This window comes from Lissotriton vulgaris, chromosome 7 (assembly GCF_964263255.1).
Source record: "Lissotriton vulgaris chromosome 7, aLisVul1.2, whole genome shotgun sequence".
NCBI lineage: Eukaryota > Metazoa > Chordata > Amphibia > Caudata > Salamandridae > Lissotriton > Lissotriton vulgaris.
Window position 1 is genome coordinate 638,609,753 of NC_141695.1, and position 15,233 is coordinate 638,624,985.

General features: G+C 44.7%; 1 pseudogene; it reads left to right on the plus strand.

Moving 5' to 3' along the window:
- Positions 1-768: 768 nt before the first annotated feature.
- LOC147702190 (zinc finger BED domain-containing protein 6-like) lies at positions 769-2,064 on the plus strand (annotated as a pseudogene).
- The last annotated feature ends 13,169 nt before the right edge of the window (positions 2,065-15,233 follow it).

Sequence of the window (15,233 nt, forward strand, 5' to 3'; positions counted from 1 at the left end):
ACACCAATGCGAAAATGTTCATCAGCAAGCGTAACTGGGTCGAAGAACTCATCATCATCATCATCATCCCGTAAAAGCATGGTCCAGGGCAACATCAGAACCATGTTGTTTTCAGCAGCGCCATATGATCGCAACCACCGACTGACGCGTCTGTATAACACTAAGCTGGCTAAAATGCTAGCTCTGGACCTTCTCCCTTTTTCCTTTGTAGAAGGGGTTGTTTTTCTAGAATTAGTGGCAGCGCTCTGCCCTAAATGGAAGGTTCCTAGCCGGTTCTATTTTGCCAGAGTTGCGGTTCCAGCACTACATGAAGATGTGCTGGAGGTGATTGGGGCAGCTTTGCAGAAGAGTGCTGTTCACACTATACATCTGACAACAGACATGTGGACCAGTGGCGCAGGCGCTGATTACATGTGCATCACTGCACACTGGGTCTCCGTTTCAGGGGTTAAAGCAAAGCTAAACGCAGGTGTTGACCCGGACCAAGTTTTTAAAGCTGCTCGGAAACATGCAACACTAGCCATGTTTGGCTTGGAGAAACGTCATACAGCAGAAAACATTTTGAATGAGTTTAACACAAAGGTCTTTCCCTGGCTGTCCCCAAAAAAACGCCAGATTGGTTATGTTTCTACGGATAATGGCGCCAATGTAGTTAAGGCCATGGATCTGGGTCACTATTTCAGAGTGCCGTGTTTGGCGCACTGTATAAACCTGGTTGTTAAAAAATTCTTGAGTGATGAAGACAGTCCAGAGTGCGAGTTAGTGGCCACCTGCCGAAGAATGTGCAACCATTTCAGCCATTCTTTTAAGGCCCGGAAGCATCTGAGGAGCCTGCTACATGAACGTCGAATGCCAGTGAAAGCACTCATCCAGGAGGTGCCAACACGTTGGAACTCAACCTTCTACATGCTTGAGCGTCTGTATGAGCAGTATATGGTACTCAATCACTATTTCTTAACACTGGGTACAGCTCAGAAGGACCTGAGGCTAGATGCTGCGCACTGGAACCTAGTTAAAAGCCTGACAGACATGATTCGTCCTTTTGAGGTCTTCACGCGTGCAGTCAGCAAGGAGGACTGTAATTTGGGAAAAGCTATCCCATTGTTGCGCATGCTGGAGCACCAACTGAAGGCGGTGTCTTCTATGTTTCAAAAAGATGAAAAAAAGCAAGACGCTTTTGTTTTGGCTGAGAAATTATTAGAGCGCCTACTTGGCGATGAACGTCTTAAAATGATCCACTCAGAACAGCATTACATTTGTGCTACTATTCTGGATCCACGCTACAAAAAGGCGCTAGCAGGCCGAGCATTCTTTCCTTTTGATGATGAAGATGTTACAAAGTACAAACGTTGGCTAGCTGTGTCAGCCATGAGGTTTGAAAGAGAACGGCAGCAAATTGAAGGAAAAGGCAGTCCATCAGCATCAGCAGGCCATCCCCAGTCAAAAGAATCCACTTCTGCACCTGTGGCTGTGGCACAAGTGACCTCTCAGCCGTTAAAGACACCGGCAACCGGATCATCTGCACCAGACACAACAGTAACATTGGGTGCAGAAGAGGATTGGCTAACTTGGCTTGGGTTTGGTTCTCAAAAGGTCCCAGCAAAAAGTAAGCAAAGTGTAGGAACCTTGGAGGACCTTGATTCGATGGTGCAGGACTATCTGAATGACTCAACAGAGGTCTATGTTAATGCTGACCCATTGGCGAAATGGTATGGGAAAAAATAATTGTGGGCACAGATCTCCAACCTGGCTATAAACTACTTGTCTTGCCCACTCGCAAGCATGTCTTCTGAACGTGTTTTCAGTGCTGCTGGGGGCATTGTAACTTTCAAACGGACCCGCCTCTCGCCCAAAAATGTGGAGAGGTTAACAATGATCAAGATGAATCAGCACCTCTTACCCCCAGATTACAACGTACGAGAACAAACGCCGGATGAAGACAAGGAGGACAGCAACTTAGATGAGGGAATTTGTTCTCTGTTAGGTGACACTGACCTACTCCTGCCTGAATTCGCAGAGTATGAGGACGAACTCTTATTCTTATTCCCTGACACTGAGCCCTGAAAATGAGCCAATGAATCATTAACTTTCTTTTTCGTCCTTTTTCACTTTTATTCCTGTGTGTCTGTTTTTCTTTGTTTTGCACAGTTAATATAATTAAAACTTTAATCACCTAATGACAAAAACAAGCCCATCAGCAGAACTGTCTTCACTTGTTTGCTTATTGATTTGAAGGTGCCGCAGTCTGCATTCCTCAGGTTCACAAGTTCACAAGAGCATGCTCCTCTATCCTCCTCCTCCAGACTCCTATTTCCCTCAAAGCAGAGGGCTGGATTACACCCAATGAAGAAAGACTCTGCACTTGTGGGGGTGTTCTACTTCTTTGCGGGTGAGTTGGCGGGTCTTGGGGCATTGCTGGGAAGCTCTAATACCGGATAAAAGTGGTTTGGACCAAATCGGAGGCGAACATTTTTTTGCGTTTTTCTTGACTTGCTTGCCTTTGAGGTGCTCTTTGGGGGGGTTCCGGGTGTTTTTGGGTGAGTTTTGGGGTCTGGGAGCACTGCTGGGACAGTCTAATTTTGATTGCATTTGCTTTTCAGGAAATCCGTGGTGGAAAACGGGAGTTATGACCTAGCTGACAGCGCGTTTGGAACGAAGGCCGATAAATATTGTAAGTATGAGATTTTCCTTTTGGGCTGTTTGGGGGTGTTGTGCTTTTTTGCGGGTGGGTTGGCAGGTCTTGGGGCATTGCTGGGAAGGTCTAATACCGGATAGAAGCGGTTTGGACAAAATCCATGAGGGAAAAGTTTTTGCTATTTCTGACATTTCGCTCAATGTAGCGTTTTCGGGGGCCTGTTTGGGGGGCTTCCTGGTGTTTGTGGGTGGGTTTCGGGGTCTGGGAGCACTGCTGGCTATTGATACTTTTGATTGCAAGAGGTTTGAAGCAAATCCATGGTGGCAGAGGGGAGTTAGGGCCTAGCTGCAGAGCGCGCGCGGAGTGATTTTGGAAATTGCCATGAAAATGACTAAGTCCCCATTTTTGTACCTTTGCTTTTTGGCTGTTTGGGGGTCTTCTACTAGTTTTCGCCTGGGTTGACGGCTCTGGGGCCATTGCTGGTAAGCTCTAATACCGGATAAAAGTGGTTTGGACCAAATCAGAGGCGAAATTTATTTTTGCGTTTTTGCTGACTTGCTTGCCTTTGAGGTGCTCTTTGGGGGGGTTCTGGGTGTTTGTGGGTGGGTTTTGGGGTCTGGGAGCACTGCTGGGACAGTCTAATTTTGATTGCATTTGCTTTTCAGGAAATCCGTGGTGGAAAACGGGAGTTATGACCTAGCTGCACAGCGCGTTTGGACCAAAGGCCGATAAATATTGTAAGTATGAGATTTTCCTTTTTGGCTGTTTGGGGGTGTTGTGCTTTTTTGCGGGTGGGTTGGCGGGTCTTGGGGCATTGCTGGGAAGGTCTAATACCGGATAGAAGTGGTTTGGACAAAATCCATGAGGGAAACGTTTTTGCTATTTCTGACATTTCGCTCAATGTAGCGTTTTCGGGGGCCTGTTTGGGGGGCTTCCTGGTTTTTGTGGGTGGGTTTCGGGGTCTGGGAGCACTGCTGGCTATTGATACTTTTGATTGCAAGAGGTTTGAAGCAAATCCATGGTGGCAGAGGGGAGTTAGGGCCTAGCTGCAGAGCCGCGCGCAGTGATTTTGGAAATTGCCATGAAAATGACTGTCCCCATTTTTGTACTTTTGCTTTTTGGCTGTTTGGGAGTCTTCTACTAGTTTTCACCTTGGTTGACGGCTCTGGGGCCATTGCTGGGAAGCTCTAATACCGGATAAAAGTGGTTTGGACCAAATCGGAGGCGAAATTTTCTTTGCGTTTTTGCTGACTTGCTTGCCTTTGAGGTGCTCTTTGGGGGGGTTCCGAGTGTTTGTGGGTGGGTTTTGGGGTCTGGGAGCACTGCTGGGACAGTCTAATTTTGATTTCATTTGCTTTTCAGGAAATCCGTGGTGGAAAACGGGAGTTATGACCTAGCTGCACAGCGCGTTTGGACCGAAGGCCGATAAATATTGTAAGTATGAGATTTTCCTTTTTGGCTGTTTGGGGGTGTTGTGCTTTTTTGGGGTTGGTTGGCGGGTCTTGGGGCATTGCTGGGAAGGTCTAATACCGGATAGAAGTGGTTTGGACAAAATCCATGAGGAAAAGCCTTTTGGCACTTTTTGTAACTTAGGGTTCGTTAGGGTTAGCCCTAGAAGCAGGATTGCATGTGTTTCGGGGTGTTCTAGATTTTTGCAACTGAGTTCTGGGGTCTTAGCGCACTCGTGGGAATGTGTAATTTTGGTTGCAAGTGATTTGAAGAAAATCCATGGTGGGAAAGGGGGGATTTGGCATAGTTAAAGAAAGTGTTTTCCACTATTCTTAACTTAGGGCTCGTTAGGGTTAGCAGTATTTGTATTGCATGTGTTTGGGTGGGGTGCTGCTTGTGGGGGGGTTTGCGAGTCTTGGAGCGATGCTGGGTATGGATACTTTTGCTTGCTTGCACGTGGTTTGAATACAATCCACGGTGGGTAAGGGGGTATTTGGGCCTACTTTTACTTTCAAAGTACGTTTTGTCACCAGTTTTCTACTAGGCCTCGTTTTTTGAGATCTGATTGGGGGTCTTCTACAGTTTTGCGACTGGCTTTAGTAAGGGTCTGGGTGGGAGCACTGCTGGGAAGGTCTCATTTTGTTCTAAAACACAGTTTACAGTACACCTAGCTTGAGGGGAAAGATTCGCTAAATTAGTTTGCCCATACTTATTTATCCTTCAAAAGGAGACTCAGACAGAGTACGCACTTTCAAAAATATTGTACTGTCTATTAGGAAACTCAAAGTGTGACTTTTTGCACTACACAGCGTACATACCTTATATTTATTTATCAGTGGTGTTCTAATATCACTTCCTGTTTTTCCATCAATAATTACAGGCCGGGTTTCAGTCTGTGCAATGGGAAAAAAAGGATGAAGTCAGGCTTCACATTAGCGAGCCGCAATTCAGCATCCGCCAGGCAGGCAGTGGACAGGGTGTCTTCTGGTCACCAACATTGATGGACGAAGCGTCAGCTGGAATGGAGGAGTGCCGCTAATAAGAGGAATGGTTTGATGCGTGCAACTTACTTACCAAATTCAACAGGACAACTACAACAACATACAGATACAGTATCCATTGTTTTCAAATTATTTTTTAAGTAATGTTATTGCTGTGAACTTCTATGAGTGTGACTCTGCATTTCTTGGATCTCTCTCTGCTTCTAAATTGATCCCTCAGCCATTCTATAGGTTTTACTTCGGCTATTTTTTAAACTTAATTTAATGTAAGAAGTGTTTCTCTGAGTGCAGAGATAGGCAAGGGAAAACGCTGCAGCCCTGTACTGTCGCATTCTGTCATTCACGGTTGTCGAAAGTACTACTTACTTTTCAGTAACAATGCATGCAGTAGTGCATGCACTTCCTTTATGTCACTTAAAAGATTTATGGTTAGCTTTGTACCTAAAGATTTCTTTATCTTCAATTATTGTTTGTCCATGCTGTGCTTTTTTTTTCTTCTCTCAACAAAACTTACCCAAAAAGAAACCCCCATTCCCATCCATTTTCCAAACCCTAACCCTCTTCCCCCGGGCTGTGTGGTTTTGATTGATATGTGACTAAATGACAGCAATAATTCCACACACTTGCTGGGGAGGATAAGGTCCTAGCAACAGGCTGGTGAAGGAATCCGAGGATATATTCTAGACTTACTCAGCTTCAGTACTATTTCTTGTAGTAGTAGCCAATGTCAAAGAAATTCAACGCAAGTACTAGTTATACTTCCAATACTTTACCATTTGTTAGGCTACATTGTGGCACTGTTCTAGTGTACTGTCACCTGCTATATTCTCTATCGTACCATTGTAATGCTCCAGTAAGGACAAAGCAGGTTTCATTTTCTTTTTTTCCATAGGCATGCAACTGCCACTGTGTCACACCACTAGTACCACCGCAATGAGGACATTTCATCTGCCCAGGATTGCCAACCTTAATCGCCATTTCCCGTGGAGCCAGCCCTGGGCCTAGCCCTACTTTCAAACACAAATTACAGGTAATGTGGTAAATATTTGATTTACCGTCTTAATTTCTATGCAGGTAAGTACTTAATCAATAATAACTCAATCGGAAATAAAGAGGCAGAGTCCGTGGTGTTAGAGTTCTTAGGGGTTTTATTCCTTAAAAAGGAATGGTCATGACCTGGATATCATGTTCCTGCAACCACAGGGGTTCAGGAAGGGATAGAGCAATATTTTATTGACAATACATAGCTTATATACTTGACTTGCATTATAGAAACCTATGCAGTAGGCGTAACAGTTGAGAGAAACAAGATAACAGCATCCACGTGATGGTGGTACGTAATTAGAAGGCGTGAACTGGGCGTGCACATGGAGGTGTGTACTAGAAACGTCACAGATAGGTGTCACAGTGGGTGGCAACAAAGCAGAATTTTATAATGTCAGCAGAAATCTGAAGCATGGGTGCGCGCGCAGTTGCATGACGTATGATTGACGTGAAACAGACGGGTGCAGGGGACTTGACATTTACACTGGCGGAAAGAGACAGAAGTCTGGCATGTCAGATCAACTCGTACTTCTATCATATCTGATATCTGATGTTTGGGAACCATACTATCTAGAGGGAAAGGTCTCTGGGGCAGAAGCTATTCTATACTGACTGTGAGTGCGTGTATAAGCGCCTAAGTGTCTGCACGGGATGCGAGGGGCATGGGCCTTCCATGGTAACAGAGACTATGAATTACTTGCATGGAGACAGTGAGGCCGGGCCTTTCGCCTTTCAGCTGGGGGAATGTTTACTTAAACTAGTAGGCAGGAATGCAGTTTCGAAGAGCGGAACAGATAATTCGAAGGTTGAATACAGTCTTGGCAGGCAGCAGGCTGAGCTAAGCGCCATGGGCCGCACAGAGAGTAGGACAGAGGTCACGAGTACAGAGGCTGCCTGGGCTGAGGCTTTCAGAGTCAGAAAGCAGAGAAAAAAGGCTCGATGGCAGAATTCAGGGCCTAGTGTGCCAGAGCTGAAAAACGTGTAGAGTACACCATAAAAAGACGTTGGCAAGGCATACTTGGAAACGGAATATTCAACCCATTCAGGGTGGGTCTGAAAGAGGACATGTTAACGGTGGACGCAAATGTATTTGCGTCTTCATAGCTGGCACAGGAGGGAAATTACATGTACTTTAAGCTGGTACATGGAGACGGTGGGGTACACGCTAGGGAACATTACTTGACCATAAAATTTATATTTCCTCATTCCCTCCTTGTTCCCTACGGACCCTTCATGATATATCGATCCTCATGAATCGATCAGTCTGTTCTTGTAACATCATTTGCTCATCTTTCTTTCTTTCACGTTTTGAGAAAAAACTGGAATGTTCAATGCACGATGTGGCACACAGTCCACATATTGCTGGCCCACACTGTAGGCACAGACAACAACTGAATACTATGACGAGAGCAATGCCCAGGAAGGATAGGATCTTCCATCCCCAAGCGGTTAACGTTGTCCAGAACCAACCGGACCAAGTCCAGGTGCCTGGATTCTGATGTATCAGATTTGCAATTTTATGAAGACGTGTAATAGCTTGATATACTGTTGGCGCGTTTTCTGGAATGAAAACACAGCAACTTGACCCGATGACCTTACAAGCTCCGCCTCTGTCTGCCAAGATGACGTCAATAACAAGACGATTTTGAAGGACAACAACCCGCATGGCGGACTGCTCCTCTGTTAAGTTACCCAGGGCGGAGGCAGTTTCATTCACTACTGCTTCAAGTGTTCTAGTTAATCTGCGGATTAGCTTACTATTTTGGACGGGGCCTGTGAAGAAAAAGAATCCTTTATTGAAATCTGTGTATTGCTCCCATGCCGTGTTTCTGTGATAATCAGGAGGAGCTAGAAAAACAGGTGGCAGAAGGAATGCAATGTAACAAGTACCATCCCAATCTGGAGGTAAGCGTATGTATGCGGTATGACCACAAACAAAGTAGGAATGACGAGTAGCTTTAAAAGAAGATTTACCTTGGTCACTGAATTCGACCACAGTAGTACATTTGCTATGACCTAAGTGTACTGAACCCTTCTTACTGACACATAATTCACCTGTGACTGGTAATACTGACATAGCAGGGGGAACTGAAGCGGCTTCTGATTCAACAGTAAGAATCATAAGGTTAATTGTGTAATTACCTAATCCATATACTTCATTTTCTAGATCAGTTCCTATTCTAATGGGAAGTCCCTTCTTGTCTGGATAACAGGCATTAAGCAGAACTAAGTTCAAGTTTCCCCAAACCCAGCTCCCTTTAAAAACAGCAATATCAGGATCTACGGAATTAATTATTCTAAACCAGGCACCACAGGAGCCATTGTGTGTGAACGGGTACGGAAAGAGGGGCAGAACTCCCTTGTATTTCTGGTAGGGAGGGAGTCGGCCACATATCCAGCAGTTTGTAGCGTTGTGAGTCTGATGGGAGTGATGTAACATACTAATGAATGTGTTGTTGCGCAGCGCAAGTCTGTAAGAAAGTTCATGAAGAGGTAATTCACTAAAGGAATGTTCAGCAGTGACATTATAAGCAGATTGTTCACGCTTGAAAATGGGATAATATATAGAAAGCAATATACTAGCAACAATAATCAGAAGGCTTAGAAAAAACATAATCAATAATGTCACTATACAGTGACTACGGAGTGATTTACAATATGTACGTTTCTTGAGTTGTCTCTCTCTCTCTCTCTATCTCGATCTAGGGGATACATGTCAGAAACTATTTAACCGATTCACCTAGGGGAGGACTTAAACAATTAAACTGTCTGACTTGTTAGATCGGAGTTTCAGTTTATACTCCTCTTGGGGAGTTTTCTCTTGTTTCGGAATTTTAAAGTCACTAGATTCGATACAGTCTTTGGAAGGGGTGGACGAGTCTTTTCCTGGCATTAGTTCATTGCATTTTTTTACATGGCTTATGTGGATCCACCCCTTTCTCCCTTCGATTTTTATAGCGGTCCTCGTTGTGAGAAGGACGGTCTTCGGCTCTTTCCAGCGGGGCTCCAGCGGACTTTTCCTGTCGAAGTTCCTAACTAGGATCAGGTCTCCTGGACGGACATCATGCGGCTTTACATCTGTGTTGTCAGGAAAGGCTGCGGCAACCTGTGAACGACATGATTGGAGTGCAGACATCAAGGAGGCAAGGTAATCTGTCAGCATATTACAGTCAACATCGGTAATTTTCTTCGGTATGGGCGTCCCCCACATATTCGGTGGTCTGCCAAAGACCACTTCATACGGGGATAGTCCTGATCGCGAGTGGGCGACCATCCTCATGTAGAACAATGCAACTGGCAGGGCGGCTATCCAGTCGACCCCTTTTTCTTTACAAACTTTAGCAAGACGGGTCTTTAATGTCTGGTTATGCCTCTCTACAAGGCCTGCGGCTTCGGGGTGTCGGACACAATGGAATCTCCACTGATACCCTAGCAGAAGGGAAACCTGCTTCATTAATTCGGATGAGAATGGCTGTCCGTTATCTGAGTACACGACACGAGGCAAGCCGTACCGTGGGAAGAATTCACGAACCAGCTGCCTGGCAGTGGTCGGAGCAGTGTAATCTGGGACTGGATATGCTTCGGTCCAACGGGAAAGTGCACAAACAATTACGAGAACATATTTGAATCCTCGACAACGGTCCATCTGGATATAATCCATCTGGAGGACTTCAAAAGGGTGATCGGGAGGATGAAATCCACCTTGCTCTACAGGGACGCTTTTACCTGGATTGAACTGACAACAGATCATGCAAGTACGCACTTTCTGTTTTGCTGCTGCTCGTAAGTGTTTGTTATACCAGAGATTCTGTAAACTGTCTAACATCGCTTTCTCTCCTAGATGTGCTGGGCTATGTGCTGTATTGATTATGACTTGAACCATAGAGTCGGGGAGAAACCATGTAGATTTTCCCTTCGTCATCCATCCTTGATCTGTCTGGATCCCTCCTAGTTCGGTCCATTTCTTGATTTCATCTGCAGTAGCATGTGTCTGAATATCGATTACATCTAGGGCGGGATCCCTAACTATCATACAATGTGTCGGTACTATTGTCTTTGTCACGTCAGTTGTCTGAGTGTGAGTCAGTGCTGTATGTTTTGCTGTCTGGTCTGCCAGGTCGTTACCCTGGGAAACAGAATCTGTAACTTTAGTATGTGCTTTACACTTCATGACGGATATGCCTGAAGGCAGATGTATGGCTTCTAACAGTGCTTGAATGAGGGGACCGTGTTGGATCTTGGCACCGTGAGAAGTCAAGAAACCTCGTTCTTGCCACAACATTCCGAAGTCGTGTACGACTCCGAACGCATAACGGGAATCTGTGTATATGTTAACATTTCTGTTCTTGGCTAGTATACAGGCTCGGGGCAGAGCAATGAGCTCTGCCGCTTGAGCAGACAATGTATCAATACGATATGTTTCTTTGACTTCAGTTTCAGTGGTCACTGCATATGCGGCCACTAATTCTCCTGTACTTGTTCTCATACATGAACCATCCACATAAAGTGTCAGGTCTGGATTTGTCAATGGAACATCTGTTAAGTCTCGTCTGGGTTTTGTTACTGCATTAATGATCTCTATACAATCATGCGGGCTGGATCTGTCATTATTGAAGGTAATAATGTAGCGGGGTTCAGAATGCTACAGCGTCTGATTTCTATGTGTGGCTGGAATAGTGTTAATTCATAACCTGTCAGTCGTGCTATAGTTAAGTGTTGAGTCTGGGTTCTGTTTAAAAGAACCTCTACAGAATGTGGAACTTGTACTGTTAATTGATGTCCTAAAACAATTGAGTCGCTCTGTCTGATTGCTAGTGCTGTTGCTGCTACTGACTTTAAGCACGCAGGGAGTGCCTGGGCTACTGAATCCAATGTACTTGAAAAATAAGCGCAAGGCTTATGTAAACCTGCTTGATCTTGAGTGAGGACAGACAACGCTGTACCATCACGTTCTGTAACAAAAAGTGTAAAAGGTTTGCTGTAACATGGTGTCGCTAAAACTGGTGCTTGACATAAAGCTTTCTTTAATTCTTCAAAGGCGTGTGTGTGTTCTTGAGTCCACGGAAGGGCAGTCGAAGTTGCTGCCTCCTGCGTTGTCAACTGAATGAGTGGTTTAGCTAGAAATGCATACTGAGGAATCCATTGTCTACAGTACGAGGTGAGGCCTATAAAGGCCCGCACTTCCTTTTGTGTCTGGGGTTGTGGCATATTTACAATTAACTGGATGCGATCAGGAGTGAGCTGTCTCCCCACTTTGGACAGCAAGTGACCCAAGTACACAACTTGCTGAACACAGAATTGTAGCTTCGAAGGAGACACCTTGTGTCCCTTGTCGGCCAGAAAGTGTAAAACTGTCAGTGATGCTTGTTCACATTCGGGTTCACTTCGTGCGGTGATCAACAGATCATCGACGTATTGCAGTAAGGCGGTATTAACTGGCATGTGAATACAATCTAGTTGTCTTTTCAGTGCTTGACTATAGATGCTGGGGCTTTCTGTGAATCCTTGAGGTGCGCGTGAAAATTTGAAACTTCGTCCATTTAAACTGAATCCGAATAGATATTGGCTCTCTGGATCAATAGGCACACTAAAGAAGGCGTTCTTGAGGTCAATTACCGTAAAGAACGTTGCTTCTGAATCAATAGCAGTCAATAGGGAAGAGATATCGGGAACCACAGGGTACTGTGGAACTATGCATTTATTCAGTTCTCGTAAATCAATCACCAGCCGGTATACTGGCGGTGCATTGGGATCAGTACGTTTAAGAATCGGAATGATAGGGGAATTACAGATATTAGAGTCGGTCTCTACAACCACTCCTTGGGCAATAAGCTCTTCAATGATTTTCAGTAAAGCCACTACAGCATCAGGCGGTAACTTGTATTGTCTGATTCTCGGTAAAACAACACCTGGTTTCAGTGTAACACGGTATGGAGTAATATGCATGCAGCCTACATCGGTTGGGCCTTGTGCCCACAGGTGATCTGGTACATTTTTCAATCTGATATCCAATTCTCGTAATACATAGTGACCCTTGAAATCTCGCAGAAAGAGTCTAACTCCTTCCGGAGAACAACATATCACTGCTCCTAGAGCTTTCAATGTCTTTATTCCTAACAGATTTTCTGGACATGATTTTGTAAGTAATAGGTCTGTAACACGTGATAATGGACCCACAGCCAGGGGAACTGGTTCTGATACCTCATTTACAATAGGCTGTCCTGAAAAACCAAGGGAAACATTCTGTGAGCCTGAGAGGGGTGCCCCTGGAACTTCATCATGACTCATTGTTGTGCGGCTTGCCCCTGTGTCAATTAAAAACTTTCTGTCTTTTCCCAATACTTGACTGTGTACATAAGGACCTTCTTGATCTACAGGAATCTCAATAAGAGGCAAGCCAACTTCCCTCTCCAGGCTGTTTCATGTGTATCGTGGATAATCGGGGTAAGCAGATTGGGCATACTGGTACATCTGTCGTGAAACTTGCTGAGTCGCGGCAATGGGCTGTGGCTGTGGTACCGCTACTGTCTGTACTGTATGAGATGAAACATGCGTAGGCTGTGTCTTCTGTAAAGTCTGTTGCTGGACCTGGTCTTGTCTAGGTGGATGCGGTCTTTCCTTAGTTTTACCTGTTTCTATATTATGTTTCAGGACTGGGCATTCATGTACGTAGTGACCTGGCTGCTTACAATAGTTGCATGTCCCTTTAACGGGAGCTGCGGCGTGACCTGTCTGGGTCGTACCCTTTCTCTGGCTGTCGGCTGGAACTGATTGGGCTACTAACATTTTCATTTTCGTGTCTTTCATGCGTTTCTGTTCATGATCCTGTTCTTCTCTGATTCTGTTCTGATGATATTGTAACATTTGTAACATCTGTGATGGCGTATTTGCTTGCCATGTACTCTCAACCTTGTATACACGGTTTTTAACTGCTAACAGGGAATTCTCGACTAACTTTGATACAAAAAGATGCGGGTACGACTCGCTACTTGGTTTAAGACCACTATTAATAATGAAACATTTCTCGAATCTTGAATAAAAGTCACTCGTATCTTCATCTGGCTTCTGTTTACAGGCCGAAATTGCGTCCCAATCTTCCTTTCTAGTTGTCAGTAATCTAGGCAGAACCTGTACTATCAAACCTGGTAATGCTTTAGTTTTCTCCCCAAGGCCTAGCCCTGGGGTACGTTTTTCTTCCTCGTCCTCTATTTCTGCCCATACAATCTTTTTATCTCCTACCTCCCATTCCTTTTCCTTGAGTTTCTCGTAGATGCCCGTGGGCAGCAGTACCTTTAACATTTTCATGATATCTTCATATGTATAATCTCCCATCAGTAACATATCTTTAAGTTCTCTGTGAAAACCTGCAGGGTCTTTATCATGACAGGGTACTAGTTTCTTCATTTCCAGTAATTCTAACTTGGTCAGAGGCGTGTGTACATACACACGTTTCAGGTTATTATCGGTTCCCATAACTGGATGCACTTCTCGTAAGGGGTTCTGACTGTCAATGCCATGCAGACGCTCCATATGATACATTTTTCTTTCTGGGGGCGGAGCGGGAACATATTCTGTACTTAAGAAAGCGTTATATCTATGTCGTTGTTCTAGAATTATTTGTATTAACTTGGTACTTAAACCTCTCCATCTGTCCATGAGTAATGCTTCTAATGTATCGTGTAAGGGACCTGGATCAGAATGTTGGTTTCTGTATAACGTGAGGAGGTGCTGAATCATGTATACACCTGCTAATTTCTGTTCGTCTGGGGAGAGGTTCAGGAATGTCTGTGCTACTGTGTCATCATTATATATGTTCGGATTATCGGCCCATAGTACTGCTGACCGGGCTAGTTCTTGTTCATCCATAGAATTGAGTACATGGTACCCCATTCGTTCTCGAAGCCTTTTATCAGTCTCTTGGAACTGATGTTCCGGAGAATTCGGTTTTGTTATGCCAGAGAGAAAAACTCTCTTGCTTTCCGGACGAATACCTTTCCTAAGGTAAGTTCCCTTACCTACATACGCTATCATGTCTGTAGTCTTTTCTTGTTCTTCAGATTCTTCCTCCTCCTCCTCGGAAGCTTTTTCTTTCTCTTTTTCGTGTATTTCTATCACTGCTTTTCTTATTCTTTTGTACATACTGGCTATGGAACCCCCTTTATCATGTTTTCCTTCGGATATATTTTGACCCCACTTGTTGAGTGCCTCTATTTCATCCTGTTCTGTCTCAGGCCTGTCTCGTTCTCTTATTAGACAATTTATGAAAAAACGTAATATATATGCTTGAGTGTCAACTTTCTGATGTGCCATGGCCTCTTTAATACTTTCAGGGTCTTCCCCAGTCTGGACAAAATGGTATATTCTATCTAAGTGTTCTTTCATTCCTGAGAACAATATTAGGTAATCTGTAGCTTGTCGCAATCGTAGTGATGCTATCAACATCCTATCGTCTTTGCCGGGTACTGGATCGTATCTGCAAACTGGAAGCGGTTCTTTGAGCATGTCGAGACGGGGTGATTGGAACGTGAACGGATTCTGTATGTCCCTAAGGTGTAATCTGTGTGTTGCTGGTGGGGTCCGGTAACCCCCGGTCGCACCTCCTGTGGCGGAAGCTTGGACATTATCTCTCTGTGGTGTCTGTATGTGTACTTGAACTTGTCTTTTAGTAGGATCAGGTTTCGGTATGTCAATCTTAGGTGCGGGAAGTGGTGGAGGTACAGGAACGACAGGCTGTCGGACGGGATAACCTGATTGCAGTAACAGTGGGATATGGTCTGGAGGCGGGTTGCCACCCCCGTCACCGTCAGCAGGCGGGACGTGGGCACGTGGATTGGTGTAAGCGGGTGCTACATCCTCTAGATAGGAATTCAGGAATATGTCTCTAGTAGTTCTGTGATTTACTTTAGTTGGAATCAATGGTGACTGCAGATTTTTCGGTATTTCTGAAGTGGCTTCAGGCGAACCCTCGGCCACTAGATACATGCTATTTACGAGATTATTTCGGGCACGGTCTATTTGCTCTGATTTTACTCGGATCCCTTCAGTAACTAATTCGTTTTCTTGGGCCTTATCTGATTCTTTAAGTCTGTCTTCTCTACGGAGTG